This window comes from Vulpes lagopus, chromosome X (genome assembly GCF_018345385.1).
Source record: "Vulpes lagopus strain Blue_001 chromosome X, ASM1834538v1, whole genome shotgun sequence".
Classification (NCBI taxonomy): Eukaryota; Metazoa; Chordata; class Mammalia; order Carnivora; family Canidae; genus Vulpes; species Vulpes lagopus.
In genome coordinates, this window is record NC_054848.1 from 10,698,531 (window position 1) to 10,720,956 (window position 22,426).

Here is a 22,426-nt window from a genome sequence, read left to right on the forward strand (position 1 = left end):
CGAGCTCTGAGGCCTGGACTATTTCCATCATTTATAAAGTTCCCACCAGGCTTCTCCAACCCCAGCCTCCTTCTTCATATTCTTCATTTCTCCTGTGCTAGGTAGGTTCTGAGGCTCACATGAAGACCCATTTGGCAGGAATAAGGAGGATGGAAAAGGAAAGCTGCTGGGGCAGGGGGCTGGGTAGGTCTCAGCTGATAGTATTGCTCCTGCCAACATTTGGGGCTTCTTCCCAGGCTCTGACAGTGAGCCCACAGAGGGAAGTCTCACAGAAAGTAGGGGAATCTCATCTGTTTCAACGGCCTATTGGGATCACAGGAGTTGAGGGCCTGAGACTAAGCGTCTCATGGCTACAAAGATGATTTCCCTGGAGTTTGCACTTATAGGTCCTACAGGCTTTTTGCCTCTCAGGTTCTCTCTGTCATTTATCCTGTCACCCTCACTCCGAGCATTTGCAGTAGTCGATAACTGAGACGGTTCCATCTACTGTGGGCGAGTCCATCAGTACCAGTGAACTCACTTTCCTGAGCTTGGACCGGAAGGCCCTCCCCACAGGCAGAGGGGTGGGTCTCCTACACGGGGTACCCTAGACACAGCTGGGGAATTGGCCTTTTTCTTCCAGAATCTCTGCGGGGAGATTTTCTGGTTGTGCATGTCTGGACTCCTCAGGAACTACAGTTGGATGGAATCCAATATTTCTTTCTGTAAATCCATCTTAGACGGGTGGAGAGCACTTTCCCTAGTGTCTGCCTGAGGACAGGAATCTGTTTTGTGTTTGTGAAATACCAGTCATGCTTTTGATGTCTCCCAAGTCCTCTGCCTCCAAATGGGAATCCTAATTAGTTATGTACTCATTATTCAATGAATGTAATTGTTCACAAATCCAATCATCTATTCATTACTCCTTTCATTTTTTTGCCCTTTGGGCCATCCTATTCAATTATCTAATCCAGAGAATGTAATGTAATAGTTCTCATCATCTGCACATGGCCACACATGGCACTATTAAAAAAAAAATCACTTCACGCGTGTGAAGATGAGTACAAGGCTACAGTAACTACTGTAACAAAGCATCCCCAAATTTTATTAGGTTGGCGCAGTCAAAATGAATGAGTCACTTACATCAGAGAGCATCACACGTCTTCTCACTCCAACAGCTCCCCTGGGAGCCTGCTGTCCAGCTGCTCATGCAGGAACCCAGGCTCCTGCTTTGTTGTGGCTCTGTCTTCCTCTAAGTCCTTGGAGCCCTCTCTATTCAACCAGCTAATGGAGAAAGAAAAGAAAAGACCACATACATGAGGATTGTAGAGGGTCAGGATGGGGGTTTCTATCACTTGTCTCACATTCTTTTGGTCCAGATGCAAGCATTTGGCTGCATCACAGGCTGGAAAATGCAGCCCAGCTAATTATCCTAGAGGAAAGAGAAGAGATCTGGTGAACAGCTGGCCATCTGCTGTGAATCCATGGTCTCTAAAATCAACTAGGATGCCACCTGCCCAGCATCCCATGTCACCCCAGCCAGCTCTTTCTCCTACATCAGTTATTTCAAAACTTAGTGTTTCCGAAATTGCTGACTCTACCACATTTTGCATTAGTCTTTTTTTTTTTAAATTGTATTTTTTTATTTTCTTAAGTAATCTCTACACCCAGCATGGGGTTCGAACCTACAACCCTGAGGTCAAGAGTTGCATGATCTAACGACTGAGCCAGCCAGGTGTCCCACCCATAATTCTTTTTTTCAAATAAAATATTTCAGCCATATGAAAAAGTATAAAGAACAAAGTTCACCTGCATATCCACCACACACATAGGAAATAAAATATTGCCAAGATAGTTGAAGCTGTCTACCTCTCCCTGACTCTTTCTCAGGAGGCAATCTTGTTTCTTATTTAACAAAGAAAACAAAAGCGCACCATATCACAACTCCCTCAGTGTCTTGCCATCAATAATCCAAACATCCCTGCTTCCATCAGCATTTCTTGCTGTTTTCTGTTGCCACACAAGAGAGCAAGATCTTGGGTACCTGGGTGGCTCAGTGGTTGAGCATCTGCCTTCTACTCAGGTCATGATCCCCGGGTCCTGGGATCGAGTTCCACATCCAGTCCCTATGTCTCTGCCTCTCTCTGTGTCTCTCGTGAATAAATAAATAAAATCTTTAAAAAAGAGAGAGAGCGGCTACAAGGTCTCCCCTCTCCCTAGTCTACTCCTTTCACCCATTCTCTCTTTCCTCCAGTATCTGAGACCTCACTCTCTTATCCCATCTTGTGTGTTCAGTTTCTTCCTTCTCATCAGTATTGAATTAATCTTTACCTCTCTTCCAACTTACTTACAAATACAAAAGCAAAACCCCACAGCTCTATTTGCCTTTGGGTCTCCCTCTAGGCTCACTCTCCTCCTCATGAACATTCTTTGTGAGATGGTTGTCTACTCACACTTTAGTCCACTGGAATCTGATTCCATCCCACTGCTCCAGGGAGCCAATTCTACCCCAGGCCATTATGACCATTCATTCAAGCCAACGGACATTTTCAGTGTTTATTCTCTTTGACTTCTCAGCACATTTGACCCCCTGGATCTACCTCCCTTTCCTTCTTGAAACACACTCTTTCCATGGTTTCCTTGGAACTATGTTCTGCTTTGTCCCTTTTCACCCTCCAGATCTTAGTACATGTGTCCTCTGTATTCCCTTAAATGACAATATCTCTTACATATATTCTTCCTAGACCATATTCTCTTCTCCTTTTATATATTTTTCTTAAGTGATCTCATTCACTTTGGATTGTCCCTTGTTTTTCTTCCATATGTCATTTTCTACTGGGTTCTTCTCAGCCCCAAGCCCAAGTCTTTCTCACCGAAACCAACCAACCAACCAAAAAATGAACAACACCATCAACAACAAAAGTCTGTCTATAAACCCTTGCTCTGCCATCCACCTACTTTGCTATCCCTCCTTAGCCACAATTCTTGAAAATTATCCATAGATGCCCCTCCACGTCCTCACTTCCCACTTCCCCTCAGCTCATTCTATCGTAGTGGCTTCTGCACTCATCGCTTCACCATGACGGCTCTGGAGAATGCTGTTGGTAACCTTCATATTGCTAAACCCAGTGGACACTTTTAGTCACCTTTTCCCTGACCTCTTAGTGGCCTAAAGCCTATAGATGAGTGCTTACTAAATAAATAGATTTATTTATTGGCTTGGATTCTGACACCACACTTTCCCTCCCACCTCTTGGACTACTCCATCTATATTCCTCTGTGGGCTCATCTCAGAATATCTGTCTTGTAAATACTGAGTTTTTCAAGGCTTGGTCCTAGGAATTTTTTCCCCTCAAACTTTCCCTGCCCTTGACTTCAGTTACTATTTATATCCTGATGATCCACAAGTTTATTAAATGTCAGGTCAGGTCTTCCTTCTGAGCTCCAAACTTGTATGTCCAACATCCTCCTCCACCTTGCCACTTGGATATTTTAAAGGTTTCTCTAATTCAATATTTCCAAAACTGATACCTTGCATTTTCTCTCCAAATCTTTTTTCTTACAAGATTTAAAAGTTTATTTGAGATAACGAGCACGAGCAGAATGGGAAGGGGCAGAGGAAGAGGGAGAAGCAGACTCCTTGCTGAGCAGGAAACCCAATGTGGGGTTCGATACCAGGATCCCAAGATCATGACCTGAGCTGAAGGCAGATGCTTAACCAACTGGGCCACCCAGGCGCCCTCTCTCAAAATCTTGATCTAGCTGTCCAGTGTTTCCTGTTTTAATGAGTAGCATCATCATCTATTCAGATACACAAACAATTCCCCCCAAATAATTCTCAATAGTTTCTCCTCCATCTCTCTGCCTCTAACTCAACCTGTTGTCTTGGCAGTTTTGGCTCTCATTTTCCAAATCTGTCTATTTCTATCCATGTCTACCATACCTTATCTCTCTCTCTTCTACCAGTTTTCCTTCTCTCCCTGTGATCCTACCACACTGACTCCAGAGGTCTTTAAACTAGGCCCACTGCTTCTGTCCCTTTTTCTGGAACATTGTCTTTTACTACTCTCTCTCTCCCGAATGACTTTAGAAACTCCTCTCATAATTTTGATCTCTGTTTAAGCATCCCCTGCTTTTTTTTTTTTTTCAGGGAACTATGCCTTGATTCCTCAGACTGGATCAAGTTTCAAGTTTCTATGCTATACTTCAATGGCTTACTATATCTTTCTTTTTTTAAAAAAATATATTTATTTATTTATTCATGAGAGACATACACAGAGAGAGAGGTAGAGACACAGGCAGGGGGAGAAGTAGGCTCCATGCAGGAAGCCCAATGCGGGACTCGACCCCAGGACTCTGGGATCACACCCTGAGCCAAAGGCAGATGCTCAACCGCTGAGCCACACTAGGTATTTTTCTTTCACAGTATTTAAGACACTATATTTATATTTGTGATTATTTGATCAAGGTTGATCAGTACTGCTAACCTCCATATTCTTGGCATATAGACTAGCACACAACACATAATTTAGGTGCTCAGTAAATGTTTGAATGGTTTCAAGTACTGACTATAGGCTAACAATCGCCAAAAATATCTCCAACTCAAGTTGCTTTCCTGAGCTTCAGATCTATATAACAAACTCTTTACTGGGCATCTCTGATTAGGAATCCCATTGGCATCACAAACTTAACAAATCCCAAACTATGCTTTTATCTCTTCCACCTCCATCCAAACCTCAATCTCTTCCTGAGTGTCTGTCCCAAAGAATGATTTCCCCCAACCATTCACTGAACACCAGGTATCAGCTCTGAACTTTTTGTGTCCCTCATCTTTCACGTTTGATAAGCACTAAGTCCTACTCATTCTATCTTTCAATTATGCTTCCAATCTGTTCATTTCTACCCAAGCTCACGGTCCCTATTCTATTTCAGGATATTATCAACTCTAGTCTAGACCACTATAAATGTCACTTTACTGACCTCCCCCTTTCTAGTTTATATTCCTCCTAGCTATTAACCTTTATACACAGTAACATGTCTAAAATGAAAATCTGATCACACTTCTGCTCTAAACCCCTAGATAGTTCCCTGTCACTCAAAAAGGCTTATAAAACTCTGAAGGATCCAGTTCTTTCTTGGCTCTCCATCCTCACCTTTCATTCCTCTCTCTTCTTATTTCATCTTCCGTCCATGTTAGATCACTTCCAGTTTATTGAATGGGCATTGCTCTCTTACATCTTCAGATTTGCTGTATTAGTAAATTACTGCTGCTTAACAGAGTACTCCAAGGCTCAGTATTTGATAACAACAATCATTTATTACTCCACATGGGTCTATAGGTCAGCTGAGTAATTTCTTTGATTTGGGCCAGATTCACTGGACTGGCTCATTAATCTTTACTCATTTAGCAGGCCAGTTGGGGGTTGGCTGGTTTAGAATGATCTAGCATGGCCTCATGTGGCTCTCTTCCACATGCTCTCTCATCCTCAAGTAGGAAAGCCCTGGTTTATTCTCGTGGTGGTAGCAGAGAAGAAAGAAAGAAAAGAAAGAAAGAAAGAAAGAAAGAAGATGGGAGGTCAGGAGGGAGAGAAGGAGGGAGGGAGGGAGGAAGGAAGGAAACAAGCATGTGAGGCCTCCTGATGACTAGGCATGAAACGGACACACAGTCATTTCTGTTGTATTCTATTAGCCAAAACAAATCAGGAGATCATCCCATATTCAACAGGTTGGAAATAGATTCCATTCCAGTTGCAAACCTACATTGCAAAGGGCTGAGTGCATAGATGGGTGGAGAATCTGGGCTGTTTTTGCAATCAGTCTAGCACATCTTTTACATTCTTTTTGCAGAGAACACCCATACCTCAGCCTTTCTCTTTAATAACTCATAATTATTTCTCAAGTCTCAATTTAGATGTCACTTCTGGGAAGCTTTCCTAGATTCCTCTAGATGTTTCTTCTTTGGACCTCATCATTATAGCACATGCATTAAATAAATTCATGATTATTTATCTGATTCTCCAATTAGAACAAAAGTTCTTTAAGACAGAGACTGTGTCTTATTTGGTCACCTCCTAGCACAATGCTTGGCAACAGCAGAGCTGCTATAGGTAAATTTAAATTTAAAATGCACAATAAAGCAAAGGGGGTTGCAGAAGGGGAAGTGGGTGGGGAGATGGGGTAACTGGGTGATGGGCACTGAGGAGGGCACTTGATGGGATGAGCACTGGGTGTTATACTATATGTTGGCATATTGAATTTACATAAAAATGTAATAAAAAAGGGGAAAATGCACAATAAAAATCAAGCAAGATCTTAGTAAGTGGATTTAAATGTAAAATATACAATAAAATCAATCACTATCAACATGTGCTTCCCTGCCATTTAAAAATCTCTGATTTAGAATAACACAGCAGCAAACAATGCCACCAACTCACCTTCCTCCCTTTATTTTCCTTTCTTTTTTTTTCTTCCTCAGTAGAAGCAAGGGAGTGGGATTTGAATGTTACTGTGTGATTCTACTCATGCAGAGTGACCACAAAAACACAATATAAACAAATATTTTCTTAGTGGGACAGAAGTATGTCTTTCAGGCCCTCCCCCTTTTTTTCACTGCACTGCTCTCTACTCATAGCCCGTCTGGTAAGAAGCATTGCACTGCTTTATCTATAAATTACTTTTTCTCAGGGCTCAGTAATTCTCATCACTAGTCTCGTGTCTTCAGCAAATCCTCGATGTCTCACAACAGAGCTAAATCTGGTATTCACGGTGTATTCTCTAGAGCAGTGAGGCACAAGATGACTCCAACTTCCTTCACTCAGCTGGCTTCCTTTTTACCATCTTATCACATTCATTTCCAAGTTGTTATTGCCTTTTCTTAATCACCTCTTTCACTTTTTAATTTACTTTCTTCTTGTTGTGGCTGCTTCCTCACCCACAACTTGCCTCACCCCACACAGAGATTCTGTGTTGCCGTCCTGTCCCCTAAAGGGATGGGAACTGCCAATTTCTAGCCACATTTCTTTTACTTTCCCATCCACATATTTTGTTCTCTTGCCAACTATCATTGTTTTTTTTTTAAATTTTTATTTATTTATGATAGTCAGAGAGAGAGAGAGAGAGAGAGAGAGAGAGAGAGAGGCAGAGACACAGGCAGAGGGAGAAGCAGGCTCCATGCACCGGGAGCCCGATGTGGGACTCGATCCCGGGTCTCCAGGATCGCGCCCTGGGCCAAAGGCAGGCGCTAAACCACTGCGCCACCCAGGGATCCCCCCAACTATCATTGTTTTAAGGATCTGATGCGATAGATAGTGCTAATCCCCCAGCCCTATAAAATTCATTTTAATAGCAAGTTGGGATGACATGCACCATTCTCTCTCTCTCTCATTCACATCTTTAAGCCCATCAGGGTTAATATTATCCTGTGCCAGTATGTACCCACTCCTATGGTTCCCATTATTGCCACTGGAAAACATTTTCTTGACCTTTCAAAAACTGCCCTTGAGGTCAACTACCATTTATCACAAAAGAGAAGATAAATAATGAATAAATAATGATGACAACCCATGCAGAAAGTATTCCTCAGAAACTCCCCACAAAGAACATCAGAGTTAGTCAACAAGAGCTCTGATTCAGCAAGATAAACCTTAGGTTCTCAAAGTGACAGGACGAACTCTAAGTGAGCCACTATTCCCAGCCAGTAGGAGGTTCAGCATTCGTAAGTTATGTCAAAGAAGCACCATTTACCTTTTTGACAAGTTTATAAGACTAGGGCTTCAGTAAAATGTTTGGCAAAGTTTCCTTGGTAGCCTTGAGAACTGTGAGGAAGAATATAGGTAGGACGAGCCTATGGCTGCATGATTATGTGGATGGCTAATCAGTCCTACCCATAGAAAGTCGATTAGTGGCTGGCACTTTTTTAAAATAAAGGTCCAGGAAGTAATTGTGTTAGGCTCTGTAGGCTGAACTACTCAAGTCTGCCACTGTAGCCCAAGAGCAGCCCTAGAAAATATATAAAAAATGTGCATGGCTATTTTCCAATAAAACCTTATTTATAAAACAGAGATGGGTTGGATTTGGCCCACGGCTATAGTTTGTTGGCCCCTGTGTTCAGGTCTAAGCTACCATGGGGCAGGATGACCTCATGCAAGTTTTAGGGACTTGTACAGCAGAAGAATTCAAAACCCTCAACCCACAACTGGACCATTGTTTTGAATTACTAGACCCCACTGCACTTGGTTAGTGCTCTCACCTGCTGACACACCCACGTTCACACACAGATGCTGTCACCATAGAAAGGTTTTCTTTTATTCTAATTAATATCAGATATCTTTAGAGAGAAAAGAAACACTGAGTCCTATTACTACAGAAATCAGTGAAGATTAAGAATTAATCTACACACAGATGAGCTCATAAAAGACATAAGAAAACATTAGCAGTTGATTAGAAATTAATGCTAAAATGCTAAATGAAGTTCTTAGATTGGAGCAACTACATCACACTTGAACTGTTAATATGGCAATTAGCTCAGCCACCTACGAAGTACTTGTTAATAAATACTTCATAAAGACTTCTGTTAAATGAGAGCACACAGCAGGTTTATGAAATGTAAGTTTATATGGTCTTGAAAAATGTATTCAATATGCTTTCTTTTAAAAAAGTCTAGTTATGGTGACTTCTCAAAAAGAATTCATGCCATAGCTAAATTTCAAATATTCTATCCCGTCTGAAACTAAAGTCCAATAATCTGTAAACTGCTTTTCAAAGTGTGGTCTGCAACTAGCAGCATTGGCATGGCCAGGAAAACTGTTAGAGATGTCAGTTCTTGGGCCTCACCCCAGACTTACTGAATCAGATACTCTGGGGTGGGAGCCAGAAATCTGTGTTTTAACAAGCCTTTCCAATGATCCTGATATGGCTCAAGCTTGAGAATTACTGCTTTGCAACACTGAGGACTAATCACAAGGTTGAGCTGTGTGTCCTACTATGTGCATGGGGCAGTGGGTCCTACTGTGTGTTCACAATGGAATCACCTGGGATACTTCATAAATACTGAGTCCTACCCGTGTCCTACCCAGAGATTAAGATTTATTGTAGGTTTATTTTTATTTTTATTTATTTATTTATTTATTTATTTATTTTTAATTGGAGTTCAATTTGCCAACATATAGCATATCACCCAGAGATTAAGATTTAATTGGTTAGGGGTATGGCCTTGAAATGTTTAAAAAATTCCCAGATGACTCTTACCTGTCTATGTGTTTAGTAGACACTAAAGCAGAAGAAGCCATACTCCAACCCAAACATGGTAGAAAAAACTATCTTGATGGTATAGAGGATGAATAGCTGCTTCTTAGTTTCCTCCAGGTTAGATTTAGCTCCATTTTTATTGAAAAATGGTTTATTTGCTGTATTTATCTTTGGGAAAATCCTAGGGTCTTAATAGGATCAGTTTACGCATGATCTTTGTGATATTGAAAAGAATAATATATAATTGTATGTATATCTTGTTTTGTGTACATTAAAATATAGTTTCTTATGCTCAAATCCATAATAATTAGGGAAATATAAGTCAAAACCACAACGAGATATCATCTTTACACCTGTCAGATGGCTAAAACCAAAAATGAAAGAAATAACAAGTGTTGGTGAGGATATGGAGAAAAAGGAATCCTCTGGTGCTGTTGGTGGGAATGCAAATTAGTGCAGCCACTGTGGAAAACAGTATGGAGGTTCCTCAAAATACTAAAAATAGAAATGCCACATGATCCAGTAATTTCACTACTGGGTATTTACCTAAAGAATATGAGAAAACACTAATTCAAAGAGATATATGTACCTCTATGTTTATTGAAGCATTATTTGCAATAGCCAAGAAATATATGGAAACTATCCAAGTGTCCATCAATAGATGAATGGATAAAGAAATGTGATACACACACACACACACACACACACACACAATTGAATATTACTCAGCCATAAGAAGAATGAAAACTTGCCATTTGCAATAACATGGATGGACCTAGAGGATATTATGCTTAGTGAAATAAGTCAGGCAGAGAAAGACAAATACTATATGATTTCACTGATATGTGGAGTTTAAGAAGCAAACATATGAACAAAGAAAAAGAGAAACAAACCCAAAGCAAACTCTTACTTATAGAGAACAAACCAGTAGTTGCTGGAAGGGAGGTGGATGAGGGAATGGATGAAATAGGTGAAGAGGATCAAGAGTACATTTATCTCAATGAGTACTGAAATGCATAGAATTGTTGAATCATTATATTGTACACCTGAAACCAGTATAACATTTTATATTAATTTTATACTTAAATAAAAAACAAAAGCAATGGTTTCTTCTCTCCTTAAAATATTTACACACACACACACACACACACACACACACACACACACACACACGCTTATCTGTTAATCCAAAAGTCCATGGTGGCAGGTACGCCATGCCCTTTGCATTATTCATCTCCTATGAATGGGGAGATGGTCTAGTTCTAAAGATAATGGGTATGAAATTAAACTAAAAATAAAGAACAAAACTAGAAACAAAAGCTTCGGGACCTTAAATATTTAAAACTACTTTACCAAAATAACTAAATAGTAAAATCAGCAAGTGTAGAACCTCTAAAAATAATGATAATGTTGATGAGGCATATAGGATATGACCAATATGGCTTCCAGACTGCAAGTCATTTACTAGACAAACAAAAATAAAATAAATGAATTTAGCAGTCAATTCCAGGAGCAAATAATAAAAAATATAAACCAAAGGAAAGTAGAAGACATTCATTAATAAATATAGAAAGACATTAATAAATGAAAATACAGAAAAATGGCATGTTTCCCTTGAAAATGAGAAAAAATAGATGAACCATTAACTAGCCTAATTAAGAAAAAAGGATGAAGCTCGGCAAACATAATTAGGAATAAAATAGGAGCATCATATGTAAGAGGAAATAGAAAAGAAATCTACAAATACTCTACGTATTTTTAAGCTAATACTTTTTAAAATTTGGATAAAATGGAAACGTTTCTAGTTTTTAAGAAAATGATCCAGAAAGAAGATACTTAAATAGATCAATAACTATAGAAGAAATTGGAAAAAAAAAGCAGTTTTTGAAATCTTAAGTTTCAGATATCCCTCCACTATTGAGACAGTTGCAGGGAATAGAGAAAAAAAGGACCATTTCATCTTTTTACAAAGCCAGAAACTAGAGTAATGCCGACAAGCATATCTGACATTCAAAAAGATTTTCACAGACTGCAGAAAGCACAAGAGGGAGATGGGGAGAAGGAGAAGCTGGTGATTTCACAAGGACTTCACAAAATGGCTCTAAGAAAAACTAAATTTTATTTATTGGCTCAAATGTGAGGCCAGGTAAAGGCCTTGAGCCTTCGGGAGCCTTCCATGTTCAAGGATGAATGGCATGGGGGAATTATTTCTCTGATTCTAAATTTCTATCAACTGTAAAACCATCAATTTATTTTTAAATTTTTAAAAAAGATTTTATTTATTTATTTGACAGAGAGAGAGCCTGAGCACACGCACAAGCAGGGTGAGCAGCAGGCAGAGGGAGAGGGAGAAGCAAGTCCCCTCCCCTCCACCACTGAGCAGGGAGCCTGATGCAGGGCTCGATCCCATGACTCCGGGATCACAACCCCAGCTAAAGGCAGACGCTTAACCGACTGAGCCACCCAGGTGCCCCTAAAACCATCAATTTAATTATTGATGTTTTAAGGATAAAACAAACTATATTTAATGTACCTAAAACAAGAAAACATGCATTAATATATTTATATGCAATTTTCTCTTCACTATTGCAAGGTTGCATCTAGACCTTCTTCACACCGCAGAGTCTAAAAATTCCTGGGGTTCATTTTCAGCACACAGTGATGGGCTGCTTTTCAAAATCTGAGCTGCTGGACTAGACGTCTCCACCAGCTTTAGGATGACAATTTGTTGGTGGACTAAGAACACCAAGACTATGCCTGCATTTCTTACTTGGTTAAACCCTGCTTGCTTGCTTTTCTTTCTCTCTTTCTTTCTTTCTTTCTTTCTTTCTTTCTTTCTTTCTTTCTTTCTTTCTTTCTTTCTTTTTCTTTCTTCTTAGAGATTTATTTATTTATTTATTCATGAGAGACACGCAAAGAGAGGCAGAGACATAGGCAGTGGGAGAGGCAGGCTCCCTGCTGGGAGCCCAATGCAGGACTCTATCCCAGGACCTTGGGATCATGACCTGAGCCAAAGGCAGATGCTCAACCACTGAGCCACCCAGGCGCCTCTTTCTTTTTCTTTCTCTTTCTTTCTTTCTTTCTTTCTTTCTTTCTTTTTCTTTCTTTCTTTCTTTCTCTCTCTCTCTCTCTCTCTCTTTCTTCTTTCTTTCTTTCTTTCTTTCTTTCTTTCTTTCTTTCTTTCTTTCTTTCTTTCTTTCTTTCTTTCTTTCTTTCTTTCTCTCTTCTTTCTTTCTTTCTTTCCTGAATCAAATCATGCATCTGCTTGAAGAGATTCAGCTTCCTTTGAAAGTCAGCCAAAAGCTTTAGACTAATAGCTGTTTGGTGCCTGGGTGATATGATAGTTCCTTGTCACATGTGTATGCGCCTCACCAACCACCTCACCAACCACTCCTGGCTTTAAGAACCCTGTGGTCTCTCCTGAGATTTCTTATTTTTACTGCCTTTGATGGCGTGTCCTGGTATTTCACAGGAAATCTTATATTTGCACAGTGACATCTCTTTCTAGTGCAACACAAGAGTGGGACATTTTAAAAAGCCACTTTAAAAGACAATTAAGGTACCTAATGCCCAAATCTTGGGCATTCTACAATAAAAGCATCCTCTGATAAAAAGAACTAGGGCTCTTTGGACAAAGAGTTGATTCTAGGGCTGGGGCATGAAATACACAAGACAAGTCTGGAGCATCTTAGTGCCAGAAATAAAATGCTAGAAAGACCCATGATGATGGGGGTATGTCAAGGGATGCAAGAGTTAACTGAAAGAGCTCCCAATGGATAAAGTTGGAATAGTTTGAGCAATAAAATACAGTAGTATATGATTATAATTCAAAGCATAGAATAAACATCCATGAGTCCATATTGATATAAGTAAATGACTAAATAACTAACTAGAGGAAAAGCAGCAAATCTCCCAAGCAGAAGAATCTTAAATAATTTATGTAGATACTCTGCCCTCACTGAGGTGGAACATTACTCTCCACTTATGTGTAGGCTATGCACAGTGACTTCCTTCCAAAAAGTGCAATATGAAAAGGGAGAGAAAAGAGTAACTTTATGGTGGAGACACCGGACAAACACTACCTCAATCAGGTGATCAAGGTCAACCTCATCACGGAAAGTCATTTTGATTGCGTGAAAATTAAATTAAAAGGGACACCTCACTAAGGTGGGCTCAGGATACTAGACGGGTAGGTTGGTATGTTCCACCCAATGTCAATTACAGGAAGAAGTGTCAATTACAGACCCCTAACAGAAGAATCTTAACAGGAAAGAATCATCAATTATAGGCCCAACAGGGAAGGATGTACACTGCATCTCCTGTAGGAAACTGACTGACTACTCCTGCAACTCAGCTAATGAGAAAACTGTCATCACCCTCAACTCTTGCTTTTCTTCAATAGACTCTTGTTCAAAACAGCCCCTCCCAACTTCCCCTTTGTTTGTTAGTTTTTTTATGGTTTCACTGTAGCTTGCTTATCCTGGATTGCAATTCTCTGCTATTCCCAAATAAACCCATTTTTGCTGGTAAAATAACTGGGAGTTTTATTTTTAAGGTTGACAATAGCATGTATGATGTGATTAGAAGGGTGCTTTACCTCTGTGGTCTTCTGCCTCAAAACTCATAACCCTCATCTTTTCATAAGACAAACATCAGAAAAAATTCAATAGAGGGTCACTACAAAATAGCTGGCAAATTCTCCTCGATATTGTAAAGGTCATCAAAAGCAAGGAAATTCTGAGAAATTGCCACAGCCAAGAAGAGTCTAAGGAGACAGAACAAATAAATATAATGTGGTATCCTGGATGAGTTTCTGGAAAAGAAAAAGGACATTAGGGGAAAACGATGGAAACCTGATATGGACTTTAGTTAGTCATAAAATATCAATATTGGTTCATTAATTGTGACAAATGTATTAAACCAATGTAAGATGCTCATAAAAGGGGAAACTGGCATATAGGACCTCTGTATTATATTCCAACTTTTCTTTAAATGTAAAACTATTCTAAAATAAAAAGCATATTTAAAAGGCAATTAAGAGGATGCCTGGGTGGCTCAGCAGTTGAGCGTCTGCCTTAGGCCCAGGACGTGATCCTGGAGGCCTGGGGATCGAGTCCCTGCATCAGGCTCCCTGCAAAGAGCCTGCTTCTCCCTCTGCCTGTGTCTCTGCCTCTCTCTCTGTGTCTCTCATGAATAAACACAATCTTTTTTTAAAAAGGCAATTGAGGATATAAATAAAAGTTAAAATTCAACTATGTGTAGCACTTTCTCTTTTGAAAAAAAAAACTATTAGTTTCAAAGCAAATATCTCAATGGAATGGCAATTAGATTAATAGAGTCCTTTAATACTTGTCCAAATTCCAATATTCAGGCAATAACAACTCAGCATTTTACCTCTCCTCTAACATTATTTTTGAAAATGTATATTGATCTCACAGATATTAAAATCTGAAAAAAGTTCACTTAGTATTAGGGATAATTAATTTATTTTGGTACTCATTAAATTTAATTGTAATTGATAACAGAAAAATATTTACTTTTATTGTCTCCAATGCTGCGAGCTCCTAGGTTCCACTCATCTCTGTCTCCTCAACACCGCATAACACAGGCACTCAACTGTATTTGAAATACACCAGTCTGGATGCATAATGGCATCAATTTATTGATTGATTAATAACAGTTCCCAGCTCTGTCAACCAGGGTAATTACAAAAACGGAGAGGCAGTAGTGAAAGGGACATACAAACTCACACGCACTATTTTCTTAGGGCCCTTTATTCATGTAAGTGTGTTCTTTAAGATGAAACATGCTGATGTCAAATTGATTTTCTTTTGATTATTCTTTTGAATGATTTTTATGCTCAACAAAATGATATTTGAGAACTAGTTCACCAAAAGCTTTTGCATTCTATGGTTAAATAAAATATAACGGCCAAGGGGGCCCTGGGAGGCTCAGTTGATTGAGCATCCGACTCGTGATTTCAGCTCAGGACAGGATCTGAGGGTCCCGGGATCGAGCCCCATGTTGGGTTGGGCTCTGCTCTCAGTGGGGAGTCTGTGTGAAGATTTCTCTCCCTCTCCCCCTGCCCCTTGCCCTCCTCAGGTGCACGGGCACATGCTCTCTAAAATAAAGAAATCTTTTTAAAAAATACAAGGGGCAAAACAAAAAAATCCAGAAACGTTTACATTTTCTTGAAGACTTGTTTGGAGAACAGTCACGAAATATCTGCTGTGCATTTTGGAGCAACTGCAGTTTCTGGAGACGATGATTCTAAACAACAGATAAATCGAAGAAGACCTTAAATCTTGTGGCAGATTTGAGGGCTGTTAAAGTGTCAAAGAAGACTTTAATCTTTTCTTGCAAATGTTCTCCTTCAGGGATGCCGTATCCAGATCCCCACCTTTATCCTCCCTGTTAACTCTTCCAGAAGGTCATGGTCCATCTGAACACTTCCTTCTCTGCATTTCAACAGCAAATTAATCGCAGCAGCTTGCACCTTCAAGGCTTAAATTGTGTCTGGAATTTTCTCACTTCTCTTGACTCTTTGCCCTTTTTGTCTGAGCTAACCCCTCTTCTCTCATGGATTTCCTTCCTTTGACTCTCATTCCTTCTCATCCATTGCCGCCCAGGAGCCAAAGGCATTGTTAGCAAATGCAAGTCTGGTGATGTCATTCTGAAGGACTGCCCGTCCTTCTTGGCTTACAGCTTGGAAACCTTTATGCAGCTTCTCGACTGCAGCGCAGTGCCTGGACCCTCTCCCCTCAGGATCTAGGTATTGTCCCCCTGTTGGCTGTTGGGGGCTCACAGCTGTCTCCCCTGGGGAGTCATCCTCAACCAGGGGCAGTTATCACCTGATAACTGGTCGGTGGTGGGACCTACAAAGATCTGGCCCCTTGCCTCAATCTCAGACAACACTGAAGGGCCATCCCAGCTCTCCATGTTGTCCGCCAAGTCCTCTGCTGCAACTCTACTAAGGTTCAAATTCTCCCTCTGCTCAATCCCACTTCACCCCACCTCCTTTAGAGATACTGTTTTTGGGTTCACACCGAATAGCCTCCCTGTACTAAAATTTGAGAAACAGGGGCTGTTTCTCAGAAACCCAGTTTAAGACACTACCACCTGTCTTGTCTCACTTCTCTCCATGGAATGTATTCTCTGCCCCATCTCTGTGGCAGTCAGGATTTCAGTCCTGCACCTGCACCAATTGACAGAACCAAGGCTCATCATTTGTGTGTTTATTCTTCCATAAAAGGAGAAGGTATGGGGCACCTGGGTGGCTCAGGTGGTGAAGCATCTGCCTTTGGCTCAGGTCATGATCTCAGGGTCCTGAGATTGAGCCCCACACTGGGCTCCCTGCTCAGCGGGGAGTCTGCTTCTCTCTCTCCCTCTGTAATCTCTCTCTTAATTTCACTCTCAAGTAAATAAATAAAATCTTTTTTAAAAATGGAGGAGACATTTTTATTTGTGTTTTGTTTTAATTTTTAAAGAGTTTATTTATTTGTTTGAGAGAGAGAGAGAGCAAGCATGAGCAGGGCACAGGGGCAGAGGGAGAGGGAGAGAATCCCAAGCAGACTCTCCACTGAACCCAACTTAGGGCTTGATCTGAGGACCCTGAAATCATGACCTGAACCTATGTCAGACACTAAACCGACTGAGCCACGTACCCCAAGAAGGCATTTTTAGATCAGAAATTCTCAAATTCTCAAACTTTAATATGCCTAGGAATCACATTGATTTTGCTGAAATGCATGCTTGGATTTTTTGAGACTCTGCATTTCCGATATCAGCTCCCAGGTGATCCCAGATGTGGTCTGTGGGCCACTCTCGAGTGTTAACATTCTAGAAATTCTCTTAGATTCTTTGCATCTGTTCTAGTTGGATAGCAGCATACAATTTGGGATCAAAGATTCTGAAGTTGTACACATCTGGCTTCACGTCCCCACTCTGCCCTTCCCAGCCTTGTGGCCTTGATCAAGGTGTTCTGGCCAGGTCTCGGTTCGCTCATTTATAAAATGGGAGGACATAGTGCCAACTCCTGGGTGTTCGTGTGGAGACTGAATGAGATGGCATAGGCAGAGCACTTAGCACAATGGCTGCATGTAGCCCTCGAAAATTGTCAGCTTTGTACTATAACCGCAAATCAGCATTCCATGTGGGAATATGAAGAGTGTTATTATAGGTCAGTCACTTGAGCCCCAGCCAGATGCTCAGATGGGTAGTGCTAGTCACACCCCCTCTGAAGTCAGTGTGGTACAGAGCTGCAGAGAGGGACGTAGGACAGAGCTGAGTGTTCAGGTGCAGAGAGATAAAGAAAGACTTTATCAAGCCGAAGAGCAAAAGCTAGGAAGGGAGATGGCACTCTTTCTGGAATTTTCCATGTCATTTCAATGTAAAGAAAGGCACCTAATTCTTCTCAGCTGCTGGCTGTTTAGTGGCCCCTGGGCTGGATGACCTGGGAAGTAGTGACTGGAATCCTCACAGAAGCAGAAGAGAGTCCATCATGTTATTTCTCTTTTCTGCCTTTTGTGCTCAGTAACCCCTCCCAGAATGCACCCGGAAGACTCATGCTGGATTTAATCCTAGTAAGTATATGTATGATCAAAAAAACCCAACAGTCCCCAGAGATGGCATTAAAAAGGATTCCACAGCCTTAACATGTTACCTTTGATTTAGAGCAAAGGAGCTATATCAACAGGAAACACTGTTGTTCTGTCTCAGTAGGGATGGCTGAAAACAGCAGCTGTTGTACGAAGCAGCATGCTGACAAAGGGACAAAGGGACACATCTTGGAGCTGTGCGAGACAAACAGGCAAACAGCAAATGTCATTAATTCTGTTTCAGCCAAGAGCAAGTGTAGATAGATTGGAGAGGCAAGGCCACACTCAGGGCAACAATGTCAGGGGGAGGGGGTACTGGTAGCTGGGGAGGGGGTTGGGGAGCCACAGGTGCAAAAAGGCTGCACCTGTAAATCCTCTGTGATCCCCAATCTGAACAAACATACTATTGGGGAGGGGGGCAAAGCTAGGGCAGGCCTGAGTAAAATCATCCTGTTTTTAACTGGTGAAAGGAACTTTAGACACAGAGAAGGCACATTTTACAAAGACCTACAACACCTCAAAACACAGGGGGGAAAGGGAACATGAAATTTAATTTATCTGGTTATAACTCAGTCCTGTTTGCTTGTTAACAAATTCAGTTGATATTAATGTCTTAGTCATCCACTAAGAGCCCAGTGTGCACACTTCTAAATGAATGAAATTTTTCTATGCTCACCATCCATCCACCCATCCATCCATCCGTTCATCCATTCAACTTCATTGAAGCTAGAGCTTCCTTTGCTATTACATGTGGCCAAAGGATGGGGTTCTCACCAAGAAGGGGTGTACTCCAAGCCTGGCCCATAAACCCTCTCTCACAGTCCTTGCTCTTTTTCTTCATTTGACTGCAGAACAGAGAAGATTTATAGTATCTTCTGGAAGACTGAGCCACAAGTCAGGAGAGTGAGTCCTTAAATGATTGAATGAGTAGAGCACAAATGCTCAACTGATTCCACGGCCCCATTGTATGTGTGAGAAATCAACATTTACTGTGCTGAGCCATTTACATTTCAGTGCTGTACGCTCCTATAGCTAATCTCCCCAGACTAACAGGTGTGCATAATGCAATGAGAGTATAGAGAATGAATTACCTCCATCCCAGGGAATCCGGGGAGGCACTGCAGATGTGAAAACACTCAGTGGAGTGGAAGGAGAACTAGAAGTTTGCTAAATAGGCCAGGGAGAAGAGAAGAGAATTCCAGGGGCAGGCAGGAACAAATGCAAGGGACGATATCACTAAACAGGTAGGGTGTTTGGGAAACTATGTTTTAGTGAGCTTGGAGTGATAGATGGCAGGTGAGACTTGGGAGGCCACAGACAAGTGAGGGGCTGGAGTGGGCAAAGGATGGCTCATGGGCCAAATCCAGCCTGACACTTGTTTTTACACAGCCTGTGAACTAATAATGATTTTGACATTTTTAAATTGTTGGAAAAAAAATCAAAAGAAGAAATAAGGTCTTTTGATACATGAAAATTATATGAAATTCAAATTTCAGTGGCAATAAATTAAATTTTATTGGATTACAGCCATACTTATTCATATATATATGTATCATCTATGGCTGTTTTTACACTAAAATGGCAAATGGTGGAGATGAATAGTTGTGATGGAGACCATATGGCCCACCGAGCCTAAAATATTCACCATCTATCTCTTTACAGAGAAACTTTGCCAACCTATGCTTTAGAGCCTGGACTTTATCATGTGTGATAGACTATATTATGATTCCCATTATTTGCTTCTCCTTGAATTCATACTCTATCATGTGACTTTGAATTTCATACCACTAGGTGAACTATATTTTTCTGCTTCATTGATTGGCTTGGCCATGCGATTTGCTTCAGTCAATGGAACTTGGGAGAAAGTGATGGTGTACCTACCCTAAGCCCTGAGCAATATTGGAAATCGTTTTTCTTTTCTTTTTTGTATTTCTCTCATTATCACTAGAAGGACACATCCCTCATAGCACAAGAATGAAAGACCTCAAATCTGAAGCAGAGTCATTCCAGCCAATTTTCAGACCTATTAATTCTCAGAATGTTAGTAAATGTTTGTTGTTCTATGCCAATGAATTTGGAATTGTTTGTTAAGCAGCAATAGCTGATTGATACATCATGTAGCTGCTGTGGAGAGGAAGCTACTAGGTGCAAGCCTAGATACACTTCCTTACAACTAAATGTTGAAGAATATTAGCAAATTAAGGTTGCTGAGGCCTAAGGCTAAAGGAATGTTATGTCAATCCTATAGAAGTCTAGTAGGAAAGCAAAATTATTGGGAATTTAGGTAGAAAACTCTTGGCTTTTTTTCCTTTTCTTGAGATCTGAATTAGGCCTATGACATCCCTTCCCCAAAGTTAAGTGGTCCTATGTTTTCACATAAATTTTCCTTTTCTTCTTTTTACTGCTGCTTTCATTCATTTTGGCATACCTCATTTGGCATGCCTCAATGGCATACCATTGAGGCTATGTCCTCAATGGCTCTCTAATAGGGATATGGCTCTCCCCACAATCTGATTTGTATAATTTTAGAGCTTGAAAACCTTGAATTCATCTATCCAGGGAAATTCTGGACTATGAATCATTTTCTGAAATGCCTAAGAAAGGAGATGAGGTAAAACATTAAAAGTGTCCCTTCCAGGTTTCTTGGCTAATGCCTATGTGGGGTGTCATGGTGACTGGGGAGAGATGGAGAACAGAGAAAAGATTGGAGAAGATATTGTTGTATTGGGACCTATAGAACCTTTGCGAACATTTGCTTTTTGGAAATTAACTCAGGAAATTGCATCATTCACTAATTTGGTTTCCTGATTATCACAAGATCAGTGAAATCCCCTCAAGAATCTATAAACTGGGATTTCTTCTTTCTCTTATCCCAGAGTCCAAGGGGCCATGGTTAGGAGAAGCACCATCCTGGATATGGCAACACTAAAATATAAACTTTTGGAATTGGCTTATTTTTTGTTATATTGAAGTCTTTCACTTTCTCCTTCCAGTTGCCACCTGCCCTCTCACCACCAAAACTAAGCAAATAAGGCAGATACACAAAGCCCCAATCATATCCAAAACAATTAAATCACAATCTCTAGGGGATGAGACACAGGCATCAATATCTTTTGAAACTCCTGGGTGACTCCAATGTGCAGATAAGTTTGAGAACTAGTGTTCTAAGCCCTGCTTTGTAAAGCAGTGTTCTACTCATCACAGGGGTACAAAGATGCAAGCAATCATGTCATTGTAAGAGTTGGGGGCATTTAGTCCTGATCAACACATGTATCAGATATTTTCAGCTTTAGAGTAACAGAAATACTGACTCAAAGCAGTTCACAAAGACCACTGATAATGTCATGCAAATGGAAAGTTCAATGGCAGGATTCTTTTTGGCTCTTCATGCTGCCATCCATGGTGTCATCACTGGTGGTTCTAAGGTTCTAAGAAGCACCTGGGGCTATATGATTTCTCTTTAGATTCAGCTCAAGAGAGAAAGCTCTCTTTCCCTCAACTATCAGTGTCCTGCCTTTGCCTTGGTTGGATCAACTCAGATGTGTGCCACCCTCCCATCCACATATTAACCAACTGCTAGATGTCTTAGCCTGGGCTGCTAAAATAAAATACCACAGTTTGAGGTGGGGAGCTTAAAACAACAGACATTTACTTCTCACAGTTCTGAAAGCTGGAAAGTCCAAGATTAAGGTACCAACAGATTTGGTGTCTGGTGAGAATTTCCTGGGTTACAGATGGCCACCTTCTCACTGTGCGCTCACATGGCCTTTCTTTGGTGTACATGTGTAGAAAAAGAGCTCTCATCTCTTCCTTTGTTATAAGGCCACTAATCCTACCACAAGGGCATCACCTTCATGACTGACTCCAAACCTAATTCTCTTACAAAGGCCCCCACCTCCAAATATGATCACATTGGGAGTTAGGGCTTCAAAAATATGATTTTTTTTGGGTGGGAGACAGCGACATTCAGCCCATAACACTAGCTAACTGGCCAGGAAACTCTCTTGTACTGATTGGCTTAGAGCTAGGTTACAACTTTTCCTTGAAACAATTACTAGGACAAGTGTTTGGTTTAGGCCAATTAGGACCCACATTAGAGCTAGAAGGGAGAATAATTCCACCTAGAAAGTATGGCTGCCCCATTATAGGATATGACTGGGTCCTGTTAGGAAGGAAGAAGTATGGAATAGGTGCTGGCTAGGCAATAAACAGATACCCATTGAAGAGTAGCGACAGAGTAGAAGATGTTTTAAATTGTTTTTTGGTTCATCTATGGTAGTAAAACAGAATTGGATTTCTCCTAGGAAGAGGAAGCTCTTCCATGCTTTTTTTGCTAATTCATGAACCATGCAGAGAGATGGTAAGCATCACCAAAGTCTGATCATTCCTAAAGTTTTGGATTTCTTTCATCTTCTTAACCATTCTAGGAAGAGGGGAGCAACATGGTTGTTTTCCACCCAGTCCGCCAGAAGGTACCAAGGAGATCAGAATCTACTTTCTTATCTTAAAAGCAATGGCTACTCTTTATCCCATTGGGAAGATATCAAGTTGTCCTCTGAATGTCCTCAGCAATCCCCCAGCCTCAGTAGAAGATGGCAGCTAGT

At 40.7% G+C, this 22,426-nt stretch overlaps 1 long non-coding RNA gene across 4 annotated transcripts in view; it reads right to left on the reverse strand.

The window, feature by feature from the left end:
- The window catches only part of LOC121482924, a 311,920-nt gene that overhangs the window by 213,459 nt on the left and 76,035 nt on the right, over positions 1–22,426 (reverse strand). For all 4 annotated transcript variants that reach the window (XR_005985663.1, XR_005985664.1, XR_005985665.1 and 1 more), the window contains one exon: positions 1,123–1,263. This is a non-coding gene — a long non-coding RNA (uncharacterized LOC121482924). The remainder of the gene's footprint in view (positions 1–1,122; positions 1,264–22,426) is intronic.